Source organism: Diceros bicornis, unplaced genomic scaffold, assembly GCF_020826845.1.
Source record: "Diceros bicornis minor isolate mBicDic1 unplaced genomic scaffold, mDicBic1.mat.cur scaffold_414_ctg1, whole genome shotgun sequence".
NCBI classification, from domain to species: domain Eukaryota; kingdom Metazoa; phylum Chordata; class Mammalia; order Perissodactyla; family Rhinocerotidae; genus Diceros; species Diceros bicornis.
In genome coordinates, this window is record NW_026691283.1 from 8,073 (window position 1) to 30,319 (window position 22,247).

The window sequence follows — 22,247 nt, forward strand, 5'->3', positions numbered from 1 at the left end:
TGGCCCCTTTGATTGAGCCACATCTGATTGTGAAGCTTTGGAATTTCCCGAGCAAATCAGGAGCATGGCTCAAGAGACTGTGTTGGGCAGACTTGGCTGACTCTTTTCTGTTCTCTGCTCTCTGTGGTTCTTGGGAAATCTCAGGTATTTATAAACATGACAGCGTACACCAGGCAGCCTCATCAACGCCTGCCTTTGTTGTGAAGTCCCTGAGCTGGGCTATGTGTGTAAACGGCTTTTCTACTGTACTGAGGGAAGCCTGTTTGCTAACACTTCCTCCAAGACGCGGGGCTTTCAGAGTCCAGGCTCTTGGGTAACCCCGACCGTCTCCAAAAAAGCGGTTATTCCCGGGAAGGCCAACTTGACGAAATTCATCACATTTCATTTTCTGGCTTAGGGTGCTTTGTAGGAAAAGGCGAAGGTGGTTATTAGGAACTCTTTCCAGGAGGCCTTGGCCTTGAGGGCAACCTGGTGACAGGTGCAAGGAATGGGGTGTTATGAGTGGTTCGGGGGATTCAATCAGAGACGTAAAAGAAACTCCACTCCAAACAAATGGACTGAAGGTATATTTTATTATATAGAGGATAGTAAAGGCGATAGTCCTCCAACAGATCTGAATAGGTCAAATAATAAGAGGGAAAAACACCAGCTCGATCAGAAAGTGAAACACCAGATCGACTGAAGGGAAATGACACAAGTCAACTGGAAAGAGAAACACCAGGTTGACCGAAAAGAGAACACATCAGATCAATTACTTCACAATAAATCAATTACTCACAGCATCCACGCCCCACGCCGGGAGAGTCCTGTCAATCGACTCGGCTTGTTGGGAATCATACGTCCGGGGCAAGGCGTCCCTTCCACAGGTAGAACTCTCACCAGGCCTCGCTTTCCAGCTGTTTATATAAGCAGTTACAGAGTTTACAGAGCAAGCATTCAGTGTTTCCATGCACAAAAGATTATCAGTGGTGTATGTGCACTGAGGCCCCTGGCTATTGTCACAGCCCAGTAGTTGTGTACGTGCATTGTTTTTGTGGTTTCGTCCCAGCCCGGCACAGATGGCCAGTCACCCCAGGCTACGGCGCCCGAAGGGCCTTGAAATTTTTACACATTGCAACTATGTCCATGGGAGAAGGGCCAGTTGCCACCATGCAGAAAGCAGCTTTTATATTTCTTTTTGTGCTGCTGGCTGTAGGTCAATGGAGCGGCCAAACATGGCTGTACTCATGTCAAGACATGGGGGTGCTGAGGCCTTTCACAGGAGGTGCTGGCCTCTCATGGAATTCCTGAGAGGCAGAACGAGGGCCCAGAGGGGAAGCAGAGGGAAAGTACAGGTGGCCCAGTCTGTTGCAGCAGGTCTGCACCCCAGCATGCCTAGAGGTGTGCTTGCACTGGCTGGGAATATTGGAGAAGGAAACCCAGTGGCAGTTGGGTGAGCAGTTGGACTAGGACCACTTTCCAGACCCCCTTCCAGTCCTGACATTCTTGGGTTCCACACACCTGTAGAACTGGTTTCATTGGTGGTGGTATTCTTTAGTCTTCAGCCTGGCAAACAGCTATTACGGACAATGTGGAAGGAAGGTGTTGGAAAATGAACTTTACAGGTGAGTTCGCACAAGGACTACCCCTCCCCAAGTTGTGTTGAGCATTAAACAACTCCGGAGTGATTACTGTGTGATAGAGCCACAGAGCAGTACCAAGCAAGGTTCCTCATGCCTGAGAGGAGCAGTGAGCGCTCCCCAGAGAGCTGTGGAGGGTGTTGTTCCATCTCAGGGGGAGCTCCGTGCATCAGCCTGGTGGGAGGGAGGGCGCATGAGCATTGATTGGGGTGCCTGGACCTTCTTTGGATTCCTTCTTTATTTTTAGCCAAATTGATTAACTTCAAAAATTCCTCTGTTTCAGTTCTATTCCTGTTTGTCTTTAAAAAAGTTTCTCTCTAGATCCTCGCATTATGCTGGTGGGTCTAAACACCAGTCTCAGCTCGGGCAGCATATTAAAATCACCAAGCGATTTAGTTTGTATTATTTTACCTTCGCACCTGTGTCTAACTCTGCCTTCTTTTTGACCTAGAGAGTTTCCCTAACAGTTACTATGTGTGTGTGGGGGGGCCACCAGTGAGGAATGACAGAGGAGAGGCCAGAACCCCGCAGTGCTTACCATGACCATATCTCTTGCTTCTCCCCAGCTTGCCCTCAGTCATTAGCGGAAGTCACAAAGTCCACAGAACGCAGGCCTTCGATGGACAGGTGGTCCGGGTAAGAGGCGTGGGCTGAGAGCCAATCATTCTGCCCCCTGGGGCACTTTTGAAAGGGAGAAACTTGGGTAGGGTGATGGCAAATTTGTTAGGGGGATTTTCTGAGTTAATAAATTATTTTATGCAAATGATTGCCTGACTACTGTAGACCAGGATGTACAGTACTGGAACATGGGGTAGCAAGTTGAATAAGGTTTGGGGGGGATAACACTCTAGTGGGAGAGACCATTGAAAAAACTAGCTGTACCCGAGTGTGTCCCGGCGCTGTGTGTGTTCCAGGCTGCCTTTATCTTGTTCACCATTTATTCCCACGCCTGGGGCAGTTCCTGGCACATGGTAGATATCTATAATCAATACTTAAATACATAAATGAATGCATACAGAAAGTGCTATAAGAGTACCAAAAGGGGAATTGTTAAGTCCGTGGGGTGGAATGGAAGGGAGAGAAGGCATCGTGGAGGAGGTGGCAGAGGAATCTACCAGATAGGCCGGGGATGGAGGGTGGGAGGGTTTCATGGCAGAGGGGAGGGGGCAGGTGGAGACTTTAACTGCTGAGAGCATGCTGGGTGGCTGGAGTTTGGCATGCTTACAGGGGAGTGCTGTGGCATAGGCTGGAAGACAGGTGGAGAGTGAGCGATGCAGGGTTTTCTAGGGTTGGGGGAGGAGGTGATGAAGGCCACTTGGGAAGGCGTGGGGAGAAGGGACATGTGGAGAGACATGTAAGGAGGATTGACCAGATTTGGGGCTTGATAAGAGGTCCAGGGAGTGAGCTAGAAGGAGTGGAGCCTGACTCCACTGGCAAATGAGTGGCTGCTGATGTTCTCAACTCAGATGGGGGAGTCCTGGAGGAGGGGCAGGCTTGGGTTGAGTGGGAGGGAGACGCGAGGAGGAGGTAGAGAGTGAAATTGCTTTTAGTATGCAGTAGAGTGTGGTGCTTCTTGCACAGACTTGAAAGTCCCATGGATGCGAATTCAAGTCCCTGCTTCCCCACATATTAACTGGATGACTTTGGGCAAGTTACCAACCTTCTCTGAGATTCAGTTTCTTCGTAAGTGTTCTTGGTTATTGACTTAGCGCAGTGCCTGGCATAATAAGCATTTAGTAAACAGTGCTTTTCATTAGGCAGTTAGAAAAGCAGGTCTGGAACTCAGTAGAGTTGTTGAGAGTGGAGATAACAGGGTAGAGGTGAGAGAGAAAGCCTTGGAAATGGATGCAGCCTCCCAGGGGAGCGTGAAGAGGAGGAGAGAAGAGGGCAGAAGACAGACCTTGGAGAAGGATTCCAACACTGAAGGGTAAGGAGTAAGGCTGAGCTAAGGAACAAGATTGGAAGCTATTGGAGAGGCAGAAGAGAGGGATGGGGAAGAGAAAGGCTTGTGGAGGAGGGAGTGGTTCCTCAGGGATGGACTGGGATGGAGGAGCTCTTGGGTCTTCTCCTTAGGACATCTCGTCCTTTCCTTAGCAAGAGCCACATCAGTGGAGGGGCAGGCAGAAACCAGGCTGCAGTGGAGTGAGAAAGAATAAGAAGTGAAGGTTGTGTGGGGCAGCCTGCCTGGATCCAGCCCCCTCGGGGCTCAGGAGCAGTAGGGAATGCTCCCGTACTTTGGGTCCCTTGAGCAGGACACTGGGCTTCCAAGGATTTCTTCTCATCAGCCTTTCCTCTGTTTGTCTGATAGGTCGCCAGTGGTCAGGACTATAGTCTGTTCCTAACGGATAAAGGAGAGTTCTATTCTGGTGGATAGGGCGCAGCTGGGCAAAGAGGTAGTGGACCTTACACCCCCTTGGGATGGTGCAGTATGGAGCTGTGAGCGGTGGGGCTCTCATGGGCTAGAACCACCTGCCTTCATTTGACTCTTACCTCTCTTATCACTTCCTGGGGCCACTGTTCTGTTTGTCCCTTCCCAGTACCCTCACCCTGGCTCCCATGGAAAGGAAACGATAAAGGATTGGGTGGAGGATTAGAGCCACCCCTCAGCAGAAGAGCTGTGAGCCTTTCTCTCAGCAGAGACAGGAAACTGTGTGAGGCTTTCAAAGAGAAAACAAGTGTCCCCTAAAAGGAGCTTGATGTTCACTGATTTGAGAAGAATGTGATTGATGCAGGGAGGAATGATTGAGAAATATTCTCAAGCTTGTATATTTAACCTTTTTGTTTCTGATATTGGTCTGAAGGGAGGGCCATTAAATATAAGACTAAATCTTTTAGAAATCATCAGTGATCCTACCAGCACATGAAATCGTCTTTGTTCATTGTCTAGTGTTTTCTTCCAGTCCTCGTTCAGATGTGCACTACTTTTCTTTTCCCCCAAAGCCCCAGTAGATAGTTGTATGCCATAGGTGCACATCCTTCTAGTTGCTGTATGTGGGACACGGCCTCAGCATGGCCGGAGAAGCGGTGCGTTGGTGCGCGCCCAGGATCTGAACCCGGGCCGCCAGCAGCGGAGTGTGGGCACTTAAGCGCTAAGCCACGGGTCCGGCCCCTTTTTTCTTTTCTTTATTTTTTTTTGATGAGAAAGATTCGCCCTGAGATACCATCCGATGCCAATCCTCCTCTTTTGTCTAACAAAGATTGCCCCTGGGCTAACTTCTGTGCCCATCTTCCTCTACTCCACATGGGACGCTGCCACAGCATGGCTTGACAAGTGGTGCTTCGGTGCACGCCCGGGATCTGTACCTGGGAGTCACGGGTCGCCGCAACGGAGGAGCGTGCACACTTAACTGCTCCGCCACCGGGATGGGCCCCATGTGTGCACATTTGTATACAGTAATCACACCATAGATGTGGTTTTACATGCTTGTTTTATCATTTATACTTACATAAAGCATTTTTCCATGGTCGTAATGTTTTCACAGTTACAGTTTTTCATATTTGTATGATATAGCATCAATTTAATTTATCATAATTAATTATTCATTTAACCATTTTATTAAATAATTACGTAAGCATTTCCCTGTTGTCAGGTGGCATACTGCTTTGGAGGCGGAGTGCAGTGGCCGTTGGAGATATCATGACATTTATCTTGTGTGAATACGTGACTTTTTCTTTCGTTTGGATTATTGCTCTAGGATAAATCCCAGGAGTGTCAAAGGAGTAGGATATTTTTATTGTTGTCAGAATGTGTTGTTAAATTGCTTTCCACAAGTTTTACCAGTTGATACTGCCGGCAGCAGCGGGTAGAAGTACCACTTGAATTTTGTGGGTGAGGCATCTGGGGGGGCTTAGCTGGGTCTTTGGCTCTGAGTCTCTCAAAGGCTGCAGTCATCGTAGGGTTCCACTGGGAAGGCTCTGCTTCCAGGAGCACACCGATGGTTGTTGGCAGGATACAGGGGACCCCCAATTCCTTGCTGGTAGTTGTCCAGCAAATGGTTGCTGGCCAAGCCTTCCTCCGTTCCTTGCCATGTAGGCTTCTCCCTGTGGCAGCTCCCAACATGGCAGCTGGCTCCGTCAGAGTGACCAAATGAGAGGGTAAGACGGAGTGCCAGTGAGACAGAAGCCAGTGTTCTCTCCTTTAATCTGGGCAGTGACCTCCCTTCACTTTTGCTGGCCTTCTGCTTGTGAGAAGCAAGCCACTAGGTCCAGCCCCCACACAAGGGTGGGGAGTACACGTGGGTGTGAACAGCAGGAGACGGGGATCACTAGGGGCCATTTTAGAAGTAGCCCGCCACAACCATGATCTTGACTGTGGCCTGAGCCTCCCCCTGTCAGTGACAACAGTGATTTCGTTCCAGTGGCCCTTGCCAGAGCACAGTTAGGTAAAGAAGCTCTCTGCGAGCCAGGCAGCAGAGGCCAGGCCCCAGCTCTGCCAGCCTCGCTCACCTAGGTGTACAATTTCTGGGTCAGTAAACCCCTCTTTTCCTTTGAGTCAACTTAGGGACTGTTGTTGTTCCGCTGTCTTCACCAAAGCACTTAGAATCTGTCTTTCCAAAGCACTTAGAATCTGCCTTTCCAAAGTTATCCCTCAGCAGAGGCACCAAGATCAAATCCTGCTAGAAAGCTAAGTTGGCCACACTTCATCCTCCAGACCGCTGACCCTCCCATCTCGCTCTCAGCAGAAGAACCTGCCTCCTGTTTCATAGAGGAAACAGATGCCGTCAGCTGAGAAAGCCCTCAGTTTCCCACTCGGACTCCTGCACACTTGTCTCTACCTTTCCCCGCCCTGGGTCCCTTCCCTTTATAGCGGTGGGGGAAGCGTGTCTCATCCTGCTGAAGCTGATGCTTCTCTCTGTGTCCTGGATCCCATCTCCCCCCCGTTCCTCAGAAGCCTCACTCCATCTGCTGGGCCTTCTTCCCCACAACTTCAGCCTCTCCCTCTCTACTCGTCCCTCACCATCAGCATTTACACATGACTCAGGTGTCTTCCATGTTAAGGGGCCCTGTGTGGAGCCCTCCACATCCTCCCGTTCCCCCAAGTCTCACCCCTTCGCTTCACCTCCTGTCTCCACTTCTAGGCCAGACTTCTCAGGAGCTGCATTGACTTACTGTCCCCATTTCCTCGTCTCCTTCTCATTCCTCTGTCCTTTCCACTCAGCTTCCACCCTTATCAGTTTGCTGAGTGGCTCTTGCTAGGGTTACGGTGACCTCCATGTTGCTGAAAACAAGAATAAAGCACCTGGAGACCATTGTCCAATTTTTCCCTTTCTTGATCTCTCAGCAGCGTTTGACATTGGCTGTGACGTGCTGAGCATCTTGGTGAAGAGCGGTCTTCCTTTCGCCCCTGTGACTGGGCTCTCTGAGGGCTCTCTTCCTTTCTCGTTCCTTCTGGGCTCATTTCCTGGCTGTGCTCCTGGGCCAGGCCCTCCCATGTCGGAGGTCCCCATGGCAGGACTGTGCTCTCCTCCTTTCCTCTGCCTTCTCCTTCAGAAGGTCTCACCCTCACCGTGGCTGCAGTCACCGTCTGTGTGCTCAGGACTCTCCAGCTGGCAGCTGAGGCCCAGCCTGCTCTTGGGAGGTGCAGACATCTCTCAGTGCCACTTGACGTTTGCCCTTGGCCATCTCTAAGCACTGTGAGTTCAGTGGGTCCAAAAGTGAACCCCTGCTCGTCCCCCACCTGCTCCTTCTCCACTGTTTGCCACGTCCACTCAAGTTCCCCTCTAGGAATCATGTCCACTCCTTACTTAGAACACTTACCGGCTACGCATTGTGCTGAGAATAAAGACCAGACCCTTCCGTGGTCTACAGCATCCTGCATGATCTGCCCTCCCTGCTCCCCACTGGCGTCTTGCAAATATTCCCCCTCGTCCCCTGACTTCATCCACTGGGCCCTTGTTTAAACTCCCTCAGTGGGCCATGGCCCCTCCCTCCCTGTGCAGGTGCTGTCTCCCCTACGTGGAATACCGTGTTCTCCCCTCCCCTCCACACTCCTACTCATCCCTCAGACTGCGTGGATAGAGTGAAGCCTCCTAAACGCTCCTGCCCATGAACTACTTCAGGCTCCCTGAGTTTCCTCACGGAGGCCCCTGTCCTGCCATCCTTGCAGTCAGCACAGATTAATTGGGTGATAATTTTGGCTGACCTCTGCCTCCTCCACTAGACTGAACTCAGAGAAAGGGACCGGGTCTCTTCCTTCCCCTCATATTCCCATCACCAGTTAGATGTTTAGCATATGTTTGCTGTTTGGGACATATTTGTGGAGTGAATGAATGACCTGGCACTTATCTGCTCCTTCCGTTCACCAGAATCCTTCCAAGTTCTCACCGGTTTGTCTTCCTAACAGTATGGACCCTTCCTGTGACTCGGGTGAACGTCCCCCGGTACTTGCCCTTCTCAGTTGTGGGGACCGTTAAGCACATGGCGTGTAGGGGCACTGGCTGTGCTGTATGAAATGGTGAGAGCCTCTTGCAGGCAGGTCATTGGGAAGCTCTAGAGGGGTCGATGGTGAAGGGTCGGTGTCTGTTGGATTCACAGGCACAGACCTCAGCCTGAGGGAGGGAACGTGGCTGTGGGAAGACCTAGTTAGAGTGAGTACAGTTAATAGAGGGTGAGGGTGACGTTCCTGACAGAACGATAGTAGCCCTGGTTTCTCTGCAGACAAATAGCCAGCCCAGAGCTTAGTAATTCTGTAGTAAACCTCTGGAGTGGAGAAGGAACTGCTTTCTCCCCCTCCCGTCGCCTGGGCCAGAGACTCTGGCCCTGCCTTCTCCAGAGAGGCTGCACCAAGAAACAGAGACAGAGGGAGAAGAGCCTTAGGGTTTCGACGCTGAGGTCCATGCCCCTGGCATGAAACATCTGGCACCACTGATGGGTATTCCACTTTTTATAAGCAAAACATCATTTCTGATACTTTTCGGGATCTGGCCCTAAGTTGTTTTGTACTTGGCTTGCTCTCCTGGTCAGTGTGAATCTTAGAGCTGTTAGTAGGGGGACAACTGCCCTTCTGAGGCTCTCCTGTGTTCACATGGGGTTTCTGGGTGATTTGTTGACTAGGCCCCTCCAGCTTGCCCTCCAGGTGTGGGAAGTTTGTATTCTGAGCTTGGTTAGTTTGCTTGACATACGCCCAGAGTAAGAATTTAAAAGAGGAGAAAAGAAACTGATTCTTTTCCAAGTGTCATTAATGTGTTTTTGCCAAGCAAGGAGGAGAAAACAATCCCTGTGGATCTAAAGCATCCCGGCGGTGCAGTTTGAATTTCTGGTGAAGAGGGCTGCACTTGGTTTGACTTACTGACCGCTGTTTTTACTGTCATGTAGAAGGACATGTTTTTGTCTGAGGCTACGGAATTCTTGGCAAAGGACCAAACCTAGTGGAAACTGCTCTTCCGGAAGTGATTCCACCCACTCTCTTCAGCTTGATGGAGTTCAACCCAGAAGTCCAGGTTTCCCGCATTTGCTGTGGACTCAGCCGCGTTGCTCCTCTTACCAGTAAGTGGCCAAGCCCGTGTGGCCCCAGTGACGGGCCGAACTGCATTCTCTTAGGTTCACCCCAAGCCGTGGGCAGCTTTCAGTGTCCATCCATCCAGTGGAGGGGCGCCCCACGTGGATAATTACAGAGAGCAGCTCATCCAGACGTTGTTTGGCTTGAAGTTGTATAATGTGTGTCTTTTTTCATCCTGGAGTTTTGTTTTTGGTTTCTTTGGTTTGTGGTTGGGCTCATGTGAAAGTGAATTTTCTCAAGAGGACGCCAGTCGGTGGTAGGAGGGGGACCCTCGAGATGTCGGGGTGCTGGGGAACCCAGCAGAGTTTTGGTGAATCCCCGGGAGAGCCATTGGGAAATGAAAGTGTGGGACTCATCCCGCTCCTGGCCAAGCCCAAACCCTGACCCGACCCAGGAATGGGGGACGGCAGGACGCTGATTTGTCAGATGCCCTGGGGTTTTGTGGAGGAAAATATGCCCCATTTCTCCAAAGTGCTGGGAGAGAATGATCAAAGCCAAGGCTGGAATGGAGCTGTTCTTGAAGTTTTGCCCAGTTACAAAGACGTCAGACACCCAGGTGCCTCCCGCCCTCGGTTGTGCGCTTTCCTTGATTGCCTCTCCCGTTCCAGCACAGTAACTGTCGGGTCAGTCTGCTGCTCTTTAGTTGACCTGACTGGTAAGACTGAAGAAAATTAATTTCATTCTGTGAGGATCCTCACGTAAATTCGCTATTTCCTTGCACCTAAGAGTGTTAATTTGTAAATCTCAATTACTCATCTCTGGAGAGTTATTGTTCTCTCTTTAGGCGTCTGGGCCGGGACAAGGAGTTGGGTCATCCTCGTTTGTGTTCTCTGGCCCCACGCTCCTGTGAGGACTATCCAAGTGCCCCCCGACCCAGAGTCCTGACTGCCCTTCAGTTGTCTTCTGAGGTTCAGATCTCAGGTCTGTAACACACACGGGCTGTGGCGTGGACTGTGGGGGGGTGACTGTGTGCACAGCACCCTCGGTCACAGTGATGACCGGGGTAGTCCCTCAGCACCGTCACTCGGAGTCAGCACTTCCATATGCTAATGTATTGAGGGTGCCAGACTCTTCTACAGCTATTTTGATTTAAAAAATGAGAGTCATTATGGACTCAGTCTGGAGGTATCAATGATCTATGGCTTAAACTGTGCAGAGTCACATCCTTGGAAATCCGTATGAAATGTGCCAAGTATTCAACTAGAGTACACTGTTTTCTGTTTGCTGTCATGCCATGTGGACGTTTTGGGTCACACCGAAATGAAATCCCCTGCTAGATTTCCCCCAAGACCCCACAGCCACCCTCCAAGTGCCGTGACTGTCCTCAGTAGAGGGAGCATCAGAGCTGGGTATCTCCCCTTCTGTGCCCAGCATTTGCATGTGGTCAGCTGGGAGTTGGACTTGGTTGGTTTCCCCTGAGATCTGCTAACCTTTTGGGGGCCAGACTGAATTGTTCTGTTAAATATGTAAAATCTGAGGGTGGAGGCCCCAGGGTGGTGGTTAGACCAGAGGGCCTCTGACAGATGGGAGCAAAGGGATTCCTTATTAATCAGTCAGATTATTTTAGTCCTGGCTTCTCCATGTCTTGTCTACTTCTTCTGCTTCTCAGGTGGAGGTGGTTAAATGGGGCCTCTGTGCCAAGGAATGCCTAGAGCTGATGTGGACGGAAGTGGTATCTAAAGGCTGGGTAGCGGGAGGCTGCCCCACGAGGTCTGGGGTCCCATCCTGGAGGTGGGCATTCCCGAGCTCAGTCTAGATTTGTTCTCCTGGACTGTCCTCTAGAGCACTCTTGTCTGTTCTTGTCCCTCCTGGCACTTTTTACAGTTTGTAAACATGTATATATTGGTTTGATCGTTTGTTTCTTTCTAACTGTTTGACTAGCTCCTGCCCCATGAGGACAGGAAGCGTACGTGTTCACTCACTGTCCTGTCCCAGCTCTCAGCACACAGACATCGACCCGGCCCAAAGAGGTGCCCAGTCACCCTGTGTCCCTTGACCAAATGCTCCCGAGATGTGGAAACCCACACAAGGAATGACAGATGGAGGTCTCCCTCTATCAGGACATGACCAGGACTGGAGTGTGCTCAGACTTCGGGAGGTGTGGAGGGCAGGGTGTGGTCGGATGTGGCTGTGGGTGAGGGGCGTGCATAAGGGGCGAGCAGAGTGGGCCATGACTGTGGGTGAGGGGCGTGCATAAGGGGCGAGCAGAGGGGGCCGTGTCCAGGAGCCTCCTGGGCCTACAGCTCCGTGCGTGTGCTCTTCTCCATATGACGGACACACCGTCATTCTGGGCTTGCACATGTCTTTGGTTTGGGGATAGTATACCTTTCCCTTCAAGAGGAGGCGTTAATGCCTGGTAGAAATGGAAGTTTAACATGGGGTTCTGTTTGTACCTGGTTCTAGAAAGCCGGTTCTCATGACCCTCCTCTTCTTGGTGACTTGCCTCTGGCCTAGCCCAGCCAAGCCACCCTTTTCCTTTCTGTGCAGACAAAGGAGAGCTGTTTGTGTGAGGCAAGAACATCCGAGGGTGCCTGGGAATCGGTTGCCTGGAAGACCGGTATTTGCCATGGAGCGTAAGGCTGGACTGGACGGGCGTGAGTGCGTGCCCACAGAGCAGACTACCTGATGTGGCAGCAGCGTCCAGTGTGTGGCTGGGCCAGGACCAGGTCCCTGGGCGCTGCTTCGCCTCCCAGGTCCCCGCTGGCCTCCTCCTGCCCCAGCGCACCCTCTGCCAGGGCATCAGGAGAGACCGCGTTGTGGTGAAGAGCCAGAGCGAGCGCCCAGCAGCAGCTTCTCAGGCTGCAGGCTCCCTGGCGCTGAGCTCCTTCCTGGGGCTGTGAGTGAGCAGCCTGTGCAAGCAGGGGACAGCCTGACCAAGGGTTCCAGTCCCATGGTGCCCTGGAAGAGGCCTCGTCAGAGGCTGTCCACGGGCACGTGGAGCAGAGAAACAGAGGCCCCCCGGGGCCTCAGAGAGGCAGAAGCTACAGGCCAGGCTCCACAAGGCCCAGAGGGGCTCCCAAGGGGGAAAGATTTGAAATGACAAAGCTGGCGTGCCAGGAGCTGTTTGCAGAGGCCCGTTTGGAGGAATGATTTACATGCATTTAAAAGAAAGCAGGATATTTAATATTTAGAGTGCCTTACCACAGCCACCCAAGTGAAATATAATGGTTTTCATACCGGGGAGGATGCAATTAGACCAAAAGGCTCATTTCAGAGTTAAAGGGTTCTTTCTTAAATTGTAGTTTATCTTACTGTTTACTAAGTCAGTTCTTCTAAACAAAGCTATTGATATTTTTGGACACAGAACATATGTACTTGGTACAAAGTGTCTTATGAAAACCAAGTCTCCCGTCTCTTGTCCCAGAGGCACCACCGGTTCTGGTTCTCATGTTGCCTCCAGAGAAAGACTGCGGAGAGAGCATCTGTGCACGCGCGCGCGACCATGGGCACACACAGACCTAAGTATTTCCTTTGCAGGCAGGATTTTAATAATGTCTTTTGAAATTGTGAAAAGCATTTTTAAAAAACACTTGTAAAAATGCAAAAGGAATGTATAATTTAAATACAATAAGGATTTATCTTTCAAAAACCCACTGCAGAGTGTTTCGAGGCACTTTGCTGTTTCAGGGGCTGTTTCCATCGGGCCTTCCCTCTGCCGCTGGCTCTCCTGGTTCCCTGTGACCTCGGCAGGCCCAAACACACAGAAACTGTCTTTGTTTGCTATAATTTATCGTTTTTTTTCCCTGCGAAAAGTCTGTCTGCAGGCTCCGGGCTCCTGTCACTTCAGTGAGTGTGTGATGACACCCTGAATGCAGTGACCACGGGCCACTCCGACGTGTCCCCTGGCTGTCATGACGTCTTACACTCAGGCTCTGTACTTCTGCATGTATTCGGGTCTGTAGAGGAGGGCAGTGCAGAGCACGAGTGGCAGGTGTGGCCTGAGAAGGTGGAGGGACTCTCGTCACACTGTGGCCACCACAGTCTCCCTCAGTGGATAGCCATTCCCAGGGGCCTAGGTCTCGGTCTTCTGTTACCTGACCACATGCCGAGCATACAGGCTGCCACTCCATGATGATTTCTGGCGGGGACGGGGGTCTCTTGCTGGCATGCAGACCCTGACATCAGTGAATCCAAAACACTTGGCCTGCCATTCTCGTCAGGTCCGCCCCTGACTCACTCAGGAGAGTCCTGTCCTGACCACGTTTGTTTCTTGAATATGTGGTTGTCTCACATTTTCATGAGGTTAGGAAACACCTACTGTGCACTCACTGTGTTCATGTGACACAGTCAGACGCTGAGCACCACACGGCAGGAAGAGTGCTCTGACTTGGCACAGCAGGTGACAGTCTCGATGAGCACCTGGCACAGGGTAGACACTCGGGCTGTATTGCTGAAGATTCACACTGTTCTCTCTCACATTACACTCAGGTCCCAGCACCTCCTGACCAGCAGCAGACTTACTCACACCTTCTGAGGGCCAGTCTCCCTGCAGGGGCTGCATGGGAGCTGCTCAGGTGCCTCGGCCTAACCATGCTGCCTGACCTTCCCAGAGACCACTTCAGATGGCCTTGGGGGTGGCCCCCAGGACTGGGGTGGCTCTGTGAGGCCTCCATTCTCCTGGGGCCTGCCCTGCCACGTGATTGAGCCCCAGGAATGTATCACCTCCCTCCAGGAGACCACACTTGCCTTCTCTCTCCCAGGGTGCATCACCCAGCTACCCTCATGCGCTCATGCTGCGGTGACCAAGAAACCCAGCCTTTCTTCTACACAAACCTTGATATTTCACACGGAACAGCCCAGATTGAGCTTGAGCTGGAGACAGTGCTTGGAGTCCCTCTCGTTGTGATTTTCTTGGGGCCACACTGAGGCCATGCTGTGCAGTCAAGTTTAAAAGGAAAAATCCCAAGAGTGTGGTCACCTCCTCGAACCAGGAGTCCATTGTCTTGCTAGGGAGGCAAACAGGTGGGATGTAGCTGGTGTGGGGGCTGCCCATGAGGAGCGGAGAGACTTGGTCTTGCTGTCGCTCTGGTAGGGTGGTGCCAGCTGTTGCCAGAGAAGAGCACAGGAATCTGGGCCCAACAGAAAAATGGCCCGTGTGAGTCCACCCTCAGAGACTGAAGCTGAACAGGTTCAGGCTCATGACTGGAAGCTGTTCCTCAGCTAAGTCATCCACCCTCATTACAGCGGGAGAACCCTGAAGATGAAGCAAAGGCCTGATTGGGTCCCTGTTCCTGTCTGACTGTACGCCAGGAGTTGCCAGGTGCAGGGGATGCAGTGGTGATAAGGACGCGTTCATTCCAGCTGGCGCATCGGGCGACAGGCTGCCTCTAATGATCTGGCCTCAAACTAGGGAATCAAGATGAGGCCGCCTGCCCCCAGAGCATCCGAAGGAGGCCATGTTCATGAGGGGGTTCCTTTGGGCAGGTTCTACACCTCACCCTGGGCCTCACAACCTTGCCTGTGTGATAGAATCATCTGGGAGGTTACTGATTGATTGTGTTGATGTACCGTATTCAACAGTTGGTGGTCATTTTGGGTGGTTCCGCTTTTTGGCTATTATGAATAATGCCAGAACTTCACGTACGAGTTTTACATTGGCCCAGCATTATATTTTTTTGGATCATTCGCATACAAGTGTCTGTGTGAACATGTTTTCAGTTTTCTCGAGTGTATACCTAAGGTGTGGGATCACTGGGGTCTTCATTTAATTATTTAAGTTTGGACACTTTTACCACGTATTTCATGACACGCTCGGTGATCTTGAGTCCAAGACACCGAGTATTAATTGCCCTGAAGACAACACGGGCTGTTCCCTACAGGCTCCTCAGAGGCTCTGCCTGCTTCACCGAGGTTCTCCCTGGACAACAGGACCCTCCTGGTGCCCCATGCTCATCAGGGTGGGAGATGGGCCTGGGACTTGCTTATGCTGCACAGCTTCCCGCTGGGTCAGCTCAGGTCCAGAGCTCCTGGAAAAACAGTTCAAATGAGATGCTCCGCCACCAACATATGCGAGGTGGGAGCTCCGGGTTCTTGCCTCCGTCCTCCTCCTCCTTCTCTGTGCTGCCTCCACCATGTTGATAGGGACTTCCTTTAACCCTCAAGAGTGTCAGAATAACTCACATTCTTTCTTGGCCATCCTTCACGCCCAGCATCCATTCCTGTTGCTTTTTCTACCACATCGATATTTTTAAAACATTGACATGTGAGTCACATAACGCAAGACCATTTTAAAGTGTACAATTCAGTGGTTTTAGCGTATTGTCTATGTGGTGCAACCACCCCCACGATCTCATCCCGCACATTCCCTTTGGAGAGCTCGTTTTCACCATCATGAGGCCCCTGGCCCCCCAGAGGAATGTCACATGATAAACCAGGGGGGCCATGTGACCACAGAAGCTGCTCTTCTGTGGCCCAGTTCTTTACATTACTTTTTGAGAGAGGGTGGGGGACGTTTTACACCGATATTTTATCCAAGAGAAACTGAATCAGACTCTTGGGGGTGGAGTCCTGGCATGGGTAACCCCCCTGGGGATCTGAATGTGAGCAGTGGTGAGAACCTGCCACGAGCAGCCAGACCTGCTCCACGAAATATGCCCTGGTTGGGCGAGGGGCACAGTCATGGTTCTGAGGGCTGGCTGGACATCTGCTGGTCCCCTGATACTCCACTGCCCCCACCACCCCAACTCTGCACAGGGACGACTCTAGGACCAGCCAGGGGCCTCCTCCTGAGAACTGAGGCCAGGACACTTGCAGTCCCCCTTTCCTGCTCCTATCAGCCCTCTTCAGAACCCAGACTCCCACTCAGATGCTAAGTTTGCTCCCCTGCGTGGAAGTCCTCAGTGGCTCCCCATGGCCTATAGGAGGGTGAGGCCCCTGGCGGACCTGAGCACCCATCTTGCATTTCAGCCTCATCCCCTACCTGCCACATCCACTCCTCCCTCACCCGCCGCACTCGTCCATTTCAGCCAAGGCTCCCTCTGGCCCTCTGCGCCTTTGCTCCTCCCTCTGCTGGGTCCCCATCTTACCAAGCTCAACCCTAACGTCCTGGCTCTTGGTCTGCCCCCTACGGCTGGACAGTGGTCATTCCCTCCCCCTGGGCACAGCACACCCTTGTGGTCTAGCCTGGCCTTGCCTCCTTGGAATAGCTCCTTTCCCTGTCTTCTCACCTCCTAGAGAGACGCAGGTCCAGGGGCCACAACCTGTTGCTCGGGATCCCCAGCACCTGGCACAAGTTCTAGCACCACCCGAGTGACAGTGACTGTGAGTGAGTGGTGGGAAAGGGAGATCGAGCCCTGGAGGTCTTTGTAACTTTTGAGATTTTGGGGGACATCAAGAGTCCCCGTGGATGTCCCAGCTCCAATGGGGTCTCTGAAGGAATGTGTGGGGCATAGTCTGAAGACCCCAGAAGGGAAAGCATTCACAGCATCCAGAACTTTCTTGGGCTCAGGGTGGTGAGAGAGCTTCAGCCCCATTGTCACTCCCTTCAATCCCCAGGTCCGCTTTTCCTGCGAGCAGGGGTGAGGCGGGTGGGAATGGAGGTTGGTGGGGTTCAGTGCAGGCTCAGGTCTTCAGCACTGCCCTGGTCACACCGGCCCTCCATGGAAAGCGTCACAGATGGGCAGTGAAGGGTGTCCAAGGTCCAAGACCTCTGTCCTGCCTGGGCATCCCCCGTGCCTACCTGTCAAAAGGGCAGGAACCAAATGCCAAGAGCCCTGTGGGAGGGACGCTGGGTACGGAGCCCTCCCTTGTGCCCCCAGGGTATCTTGTCGGGAGGCATCAGCTCCTGGGCTTCTAGCACCAAGGACCTTCCTGGTGGTTTGACATCCACAGCAGGCCTCCAGGCTTGAGCCAGAGGCCCTGTGGCCAGGAATCCAGCCCCAGATCCTCCCCATGCAACAGCAAGGCCCTGTCCTGCTCCGCAGGCCCCCTCACCCCCAGGCCTGCCTCTGCCAGAGGTTTGGGAGGAATGATGGGCACAGTAGCCGGTCTCCAAGATGACCTCAGTGACCTTGCCCTCTTGGTTTCACACCCTTGTGCGTTCTCCTCCTGTGTCAAATCAGAGCGGGGCTGTATGGTGACACAGTATGGTGGAGGCAGAGGCATGTGAATTCTGAGGCTCGGGGCCAAAAAACCATTTTGGTTCCTACACTGGCCCTTGAATCCCTTGCCCTGGGGGAATCCGGGCACCGTATTGTGAGGACACTCAATCAGCCCCATGGGGAGACCACTGTGGAGAGGAACAGGCTCCCTGCCAACAGCTGAGCCCAACTTGCCAGCCCTGTGAATAAACCACCTGGGAAGTAGATCCTCCAGTCCCAGCCAGGACTTCAGATGATTGTAGCCTCCCAAGGGACCCTGAGTCAACTGCTCAAACTGCTCCCCAATTCCTAACCCACAGAAACCGTGACACGTAAACAATCATTTTAATCCATTGCGTTTGGGGAAACTCGTTACGCTGCATCAGGTAACTAATACAGCCCCTCTCGCTCTGGGGATGTGGCCTCTCTCATCGCTGGGTGTGGACGGGGAGGTTGTTCTGCCTTCCTCCCAGCCCCTGGTCATGTTCCTCGACCATGGAATGGAGAAGGAAAGAGATGAGATGTGGCCCTGGAGCAGCACAAAATCAGACGCCCTCAGCCAACATGATATTTTTCTCCGTTTTAATTAACACTTTACAAAGTACAAAGTCTTTTGGGGGGAACAGTTGGTATTTGTTTCTCTCCATCACTCAGTACATGAATCTTGAGGGTCCCGTGTTTCTTCAAGAAAGAAAGAAATCGTGAGGGTCCCTACCAGGGTGTAAGGCTGCCCAGTTCTCCCCTCTCCAGACCTTGGGACAGATGTAAGTGCCACTGCTACTGCTGGTGACCTTGGGCAGGCCGGGTGAGGGCCAGACCCCTGAAGATGAGGTCCTGGGCAGGGAAAGGCCCCCCAGAATACCACTGTACCCCCAACATCCACTCACCCCATCTCAGGGTAACGGAAATGATCGTGGCATAGAGCAGGAGGTTGGCTTGGGATTTTGTTTGTTACCCCCTGACCCCAGCTTTGGAGCCAACCCTGCCCAGCACTCTGGAACATTTCCTGAATAGGTAAACTGAGGCAGGGAACAGGGAAGTTCACTGGGCTTGGCCTGTGACTTGGGACATGAATTTGGCCTATTTTTCATCCCCCCTTCCCGCCCCATCTCCAACTTGCTGGACCCTCTTCAGGGACAAGCCCCAGTAGGCAAGGGGGCACCAGCACCCAAAACCTCTCCCTGTGAACAATGTCCTCAAGGACTGGATGCTTCTGAAGAGCCGCCTCAGCAGGTCTTGCCCCTTAGGGCTGCACGGACTGCCAGGCCTCGCGGTGCACAGCAGAGCCCCTGCTGGAGACACCTCTGCCCCCTCCACAGAGCAGGTTTACACAGTCAAGTGGGCTGGGGCAGTCCTGCCATACCCCCATCTGCTCCACATGTGGCCCCCGGATAAGAATGCTACCGAGGCCTCAAAATACTGGATGAGCCAGTCCCTCAGCTAGGATTTGTGCTCTGCACACGTGTGCTGGCACACACACTATTGTGGATGGCACAGCACATGCTCACACTTACATGCGTGTGTATGAACACACGTTTGCCGTGCACAGAACACTGTCCTGCCCCCAGGGCAAGGGCCACCTTGCACTCCTGACTCTCACAGCCTCCCACCTCCTTGAAGCAAGAGCCACAAACTCCCTCACCACCAGGCTGCCCACAGACGGCAGGGGCCGGGCCGCAGGCTCCTACCTCCCAGCCTCAAGGCCAGAGGCTGCCTCAGCCACCAGCTCCTGCCTTTACCTTCCCAAGAGAGCAGGCGTCATAGGAGGGGTGGACATCAAAGCTGAAGGTATGGAAAGGGGATGAGAGACAGGTAAGCTTGTCCTTTTGCTGCCTCTAATTTGAAAATGAAAGAAAGAAAAGAGCCAGATGAGCTCTGAGAGGTAGGGAAAGGTCTCTCCTACAGCAGGGCTCCACTCCCCTCAGGACAGCCCCGCCACTCTTCCCAAGCCTGCCCTCTGCTGGGCTGGCCACAATCCACCACCCTGGTTTCTCCCCTACCAGGAGGCCTCTGTGAATGGAGGGCTGCTGCCCCTCCCTCAGCACAGTATCCAGGAACCTGAAAGGCCAAAGTTCATGTCTTTCCACTGCTGGGAGACTCCATCATCCTCCCCCAGGTTCCTCTCACTAAGCCAATCACCAACTCCATTTCTCCGTGGATGTGGCAGCAGTGACTGGCTGCTCCCTGCCCTGGCTTACAGTGGGCACACATATATTGGGGGTATTTTCTTCCTACCCCTGCCCAGTGTTCACACAGAGAGTGGCATCAAAAATTCCTCAGTCCCAGGGCTGGAGTGCTCTGCTCTCATATGGGAGCTCCTCAAGGTTCCCTCTCTTAGCCGGGGCCGGCAAGGGCCCTTGTTGTTCCCACCTTCAGATCCAGAGGCTCAGAGAGGTGGCCCAGGGTAGCTGTGAGACTCCTAAAAGTCTTCCTGGGAAATACTGCCAGGAGGGGCTGGTGGTGAGTGAACAGGTTCATATTCGATGATCAGGCAAATGGTGCCTTGGCATGGGGTGGGGGCCTGGCCCTTCCTATCTCCCCAGAGCCTTCTCTCCTGACCTCCATAGCCTCCTCTGTCACCACAAAGGGCCAGGCCCCACCAGAGCGTGCATCATATTCTGGACACCACACTGGTCTCTGAGGCCATGCTGACTGGTGGGGGGAGGTCACAGTGGGTGGCTCTGGGTCACCTGGCTCCCTCTCTTCCCTCCAGGGGACTGTGGCCTGGGGTTCGTGGGAGGGGGAGAATGCTGGTGCTTGGGGGGCTCTGGACCCTCTGGATCTTCGGGAGTAGAGTAATGCAAACCTCTCCATCTTGGATGAGTGCCCTGGGCTGAGGGCAGTGGCATGGGTAACACCTCTTGGGTGCTTTGGAGACCCCCATGGAGGAAGGAGGTGCAGAGTTGGCACTGCCCATCTCTCTCCTGGGTCAGGACTGAGGTCTGAGGGAGAAAGATGTTTCTTGGGAACCAAGGGAACCAATGCCAAATGTTGAGCCAGAGCAGATTTTTCTACTTGGTGGGGGAGGGAAAGGGGTGGTCAGGGCTCCCCCTGCCCCTCACTCTCCTCTCCTGGAGCTCTCACCACTCTGGATGGGGCAGGGAGGGGCGAGGGTGGTGTAGAGGGTTTGAGCTTTTCTCATCAGGGAGAGGCACGGAGGCAAAGACACACACGGGAGCCCAGGTGGTGGCTCTGAGTGCCCGCTCACCCTGCCTTTGGCAGTCTGGCCCAGGAGCCCCATTTCCCTCCTGCGCCACCTGCCTCCCCAGTCAGTGCCCAGAGATTCTCAGCCCCCACGGGGCATCATTCTCAGGTCTCCCTGAGCCATTGGCTGCCCTCAGCGCCCACCTTCGCCTTCAGCCATTGGGAAATATGGCCCCCGGCTCTTCTGCTGGGGCATGGGGTCAAGGATCATGCAAGATGGCAGTGCCCAGCAAGGCTTTTCTCTGAACTTTTCTCTGCATGACTGGCCTCTATTTTCAGGTGTGGATTTCTGGTGCTCATCACCCCTGGTACCCCCAGGGACGGCCCTCTTTTATGTCACACAGTGGACGTGAGCTCCACGTGAGCAGGGACCACATCAGGTTGTGCTCCCTGGTGAAGTTACAGTGCTTGGCACACAGCAGGCACCGGAGGATGTTGGCTGAATGATTGAATAAATGAACCAGTGAATGAACGAATGAGTGAATGAATGAGTAATGAGCGAATGAATGAGTGTAGGAATGAATGAGAGAATGACTGAGTGAGTGATTGAAGGAATGAGAGAGTAAACGAAAGAATGAGTGAATGGGTGAGTGAATGAAAACACAGAAGCAGGTGTGATCCAAACAGGAGGAGCCGTTGTTTCTTCTCCTCTGGACTCTGCCCATCTCATGGGCCCGGGCCAGGCCCTGTCTCTCCTGGCCTCAGTTTCCCAACTGTCGCCTGAGAGCCTGCTCGTGGAACTGCATCAGCCAGCTCAGTGTGGACGCGGCTCGGGCTGTCCCCGGCGTGGGGGCGCAGGGGCCTCCCTCCAACGGGCGGTCGCGGGTGGACCCGCGCGGGGCAGCCGGGCCTCACGTCCCCAGCCGGGCGCGCGCTCGGGGCCCACGCACAGCGCGTGCACGTGACCCCGCTCCGCCGCGCGCACGCGCAACACCAACAGCTGCCACAGGGCTGGTCCCGAGGGTCCCCACTCCGCCAACTGCTCTGTGACCCCCACATCGTGTGGGGCGTTGGAAGAGGCCCTGGATCCCGTGTGGGGCCGGGTCGTGGGCGCCGTGGGGTGGAGGACAGCGTGTGGGGACTCCTGTCTCCCCAGAACTCCCAGCCCCGCGTGTCGGTGCAGCCGGTGCCCGGGGAGAGGTTTCAGAAGAGGCTGCGGCGCCCGGAGAGACTGGCCGCCGAGCCCGAGAGAGACCCGCCTTCGGTGCCGCCTCCGGGCTGCACGCGGGGGGACGGTGAACCCTTTGCCCTGTGTCCCGGGCCTTTGTCACGGAGGCCTGCTTGTTCGTGTGTGCAGGGACAGCCGGAGACCTCCATCGCCTCGGTGAGGGAGACGGGCCCTGACCCCGCCAGCCTGCAGGTGAGAGAGCTGGTCCCCCTCCCCAGAGGCAGCACCGTCCCGCCCACTGTGCCCGCCAGGTGTCTGGGCACCGGTGGGAGAGACGGGACCTGGTGGCAGGAGCACACCTGTCGCGAAGGTTGATGCTACTTGGCCGAGGAGACAAACGTGTTTCGGCTCATTGATGCTCATTCATGACGAGCTGATACATTTATTGTGGGTCGAGTATGCGGACGGAGGGGTCAGGACTCCAGTCATTTTGTTCCAATCTCTGTGGGGATGAACTGAAAATGGCAACTTGCCCTAGAGTTTTCTCTTGTCCAGTAGCCTGTTTTGTTTCTGTGTCAGGGAAAGAACTAAAATGATCCTATAGGGCCGGCCCCGTGGCATAGCGGTTCAGTGCGCGCGCTCTGCTACTGGCGGGTCGGTTCGGATCCCGGGCGCGGCCCGACGCACCGCTTCTCCGGCCATGCTGAGGCCGCGTCCCACATACAGCAACTGGAGGGATG

The 22,247-nt window shown here is 53.6% G+C and overlaps 1 long non-coding RNA gene across 1 annotated transcript in view; it reads left to right on the forward strand.

Moving 5' to 3' along the window:
• The first annotated feature begins 2,207 nt into the window (after positions 1 to 2,207).
• Positions 2,208 to 22,247, forward strand: part of LOC131402974 (uncharacterized) — a 77,127-nt gene continuing 57,087 nt past the window's right edge. Inside the window, exon 1 of the long non-coding RNA XR_009219103.1 lies at positions 2,208 to 2,255. This is a non-coding gene — a long non-coding RNA (uncharacterized LOC131402974). The remainder of the gene's footprint in view (positions 2,256 to 22,247) is intronic.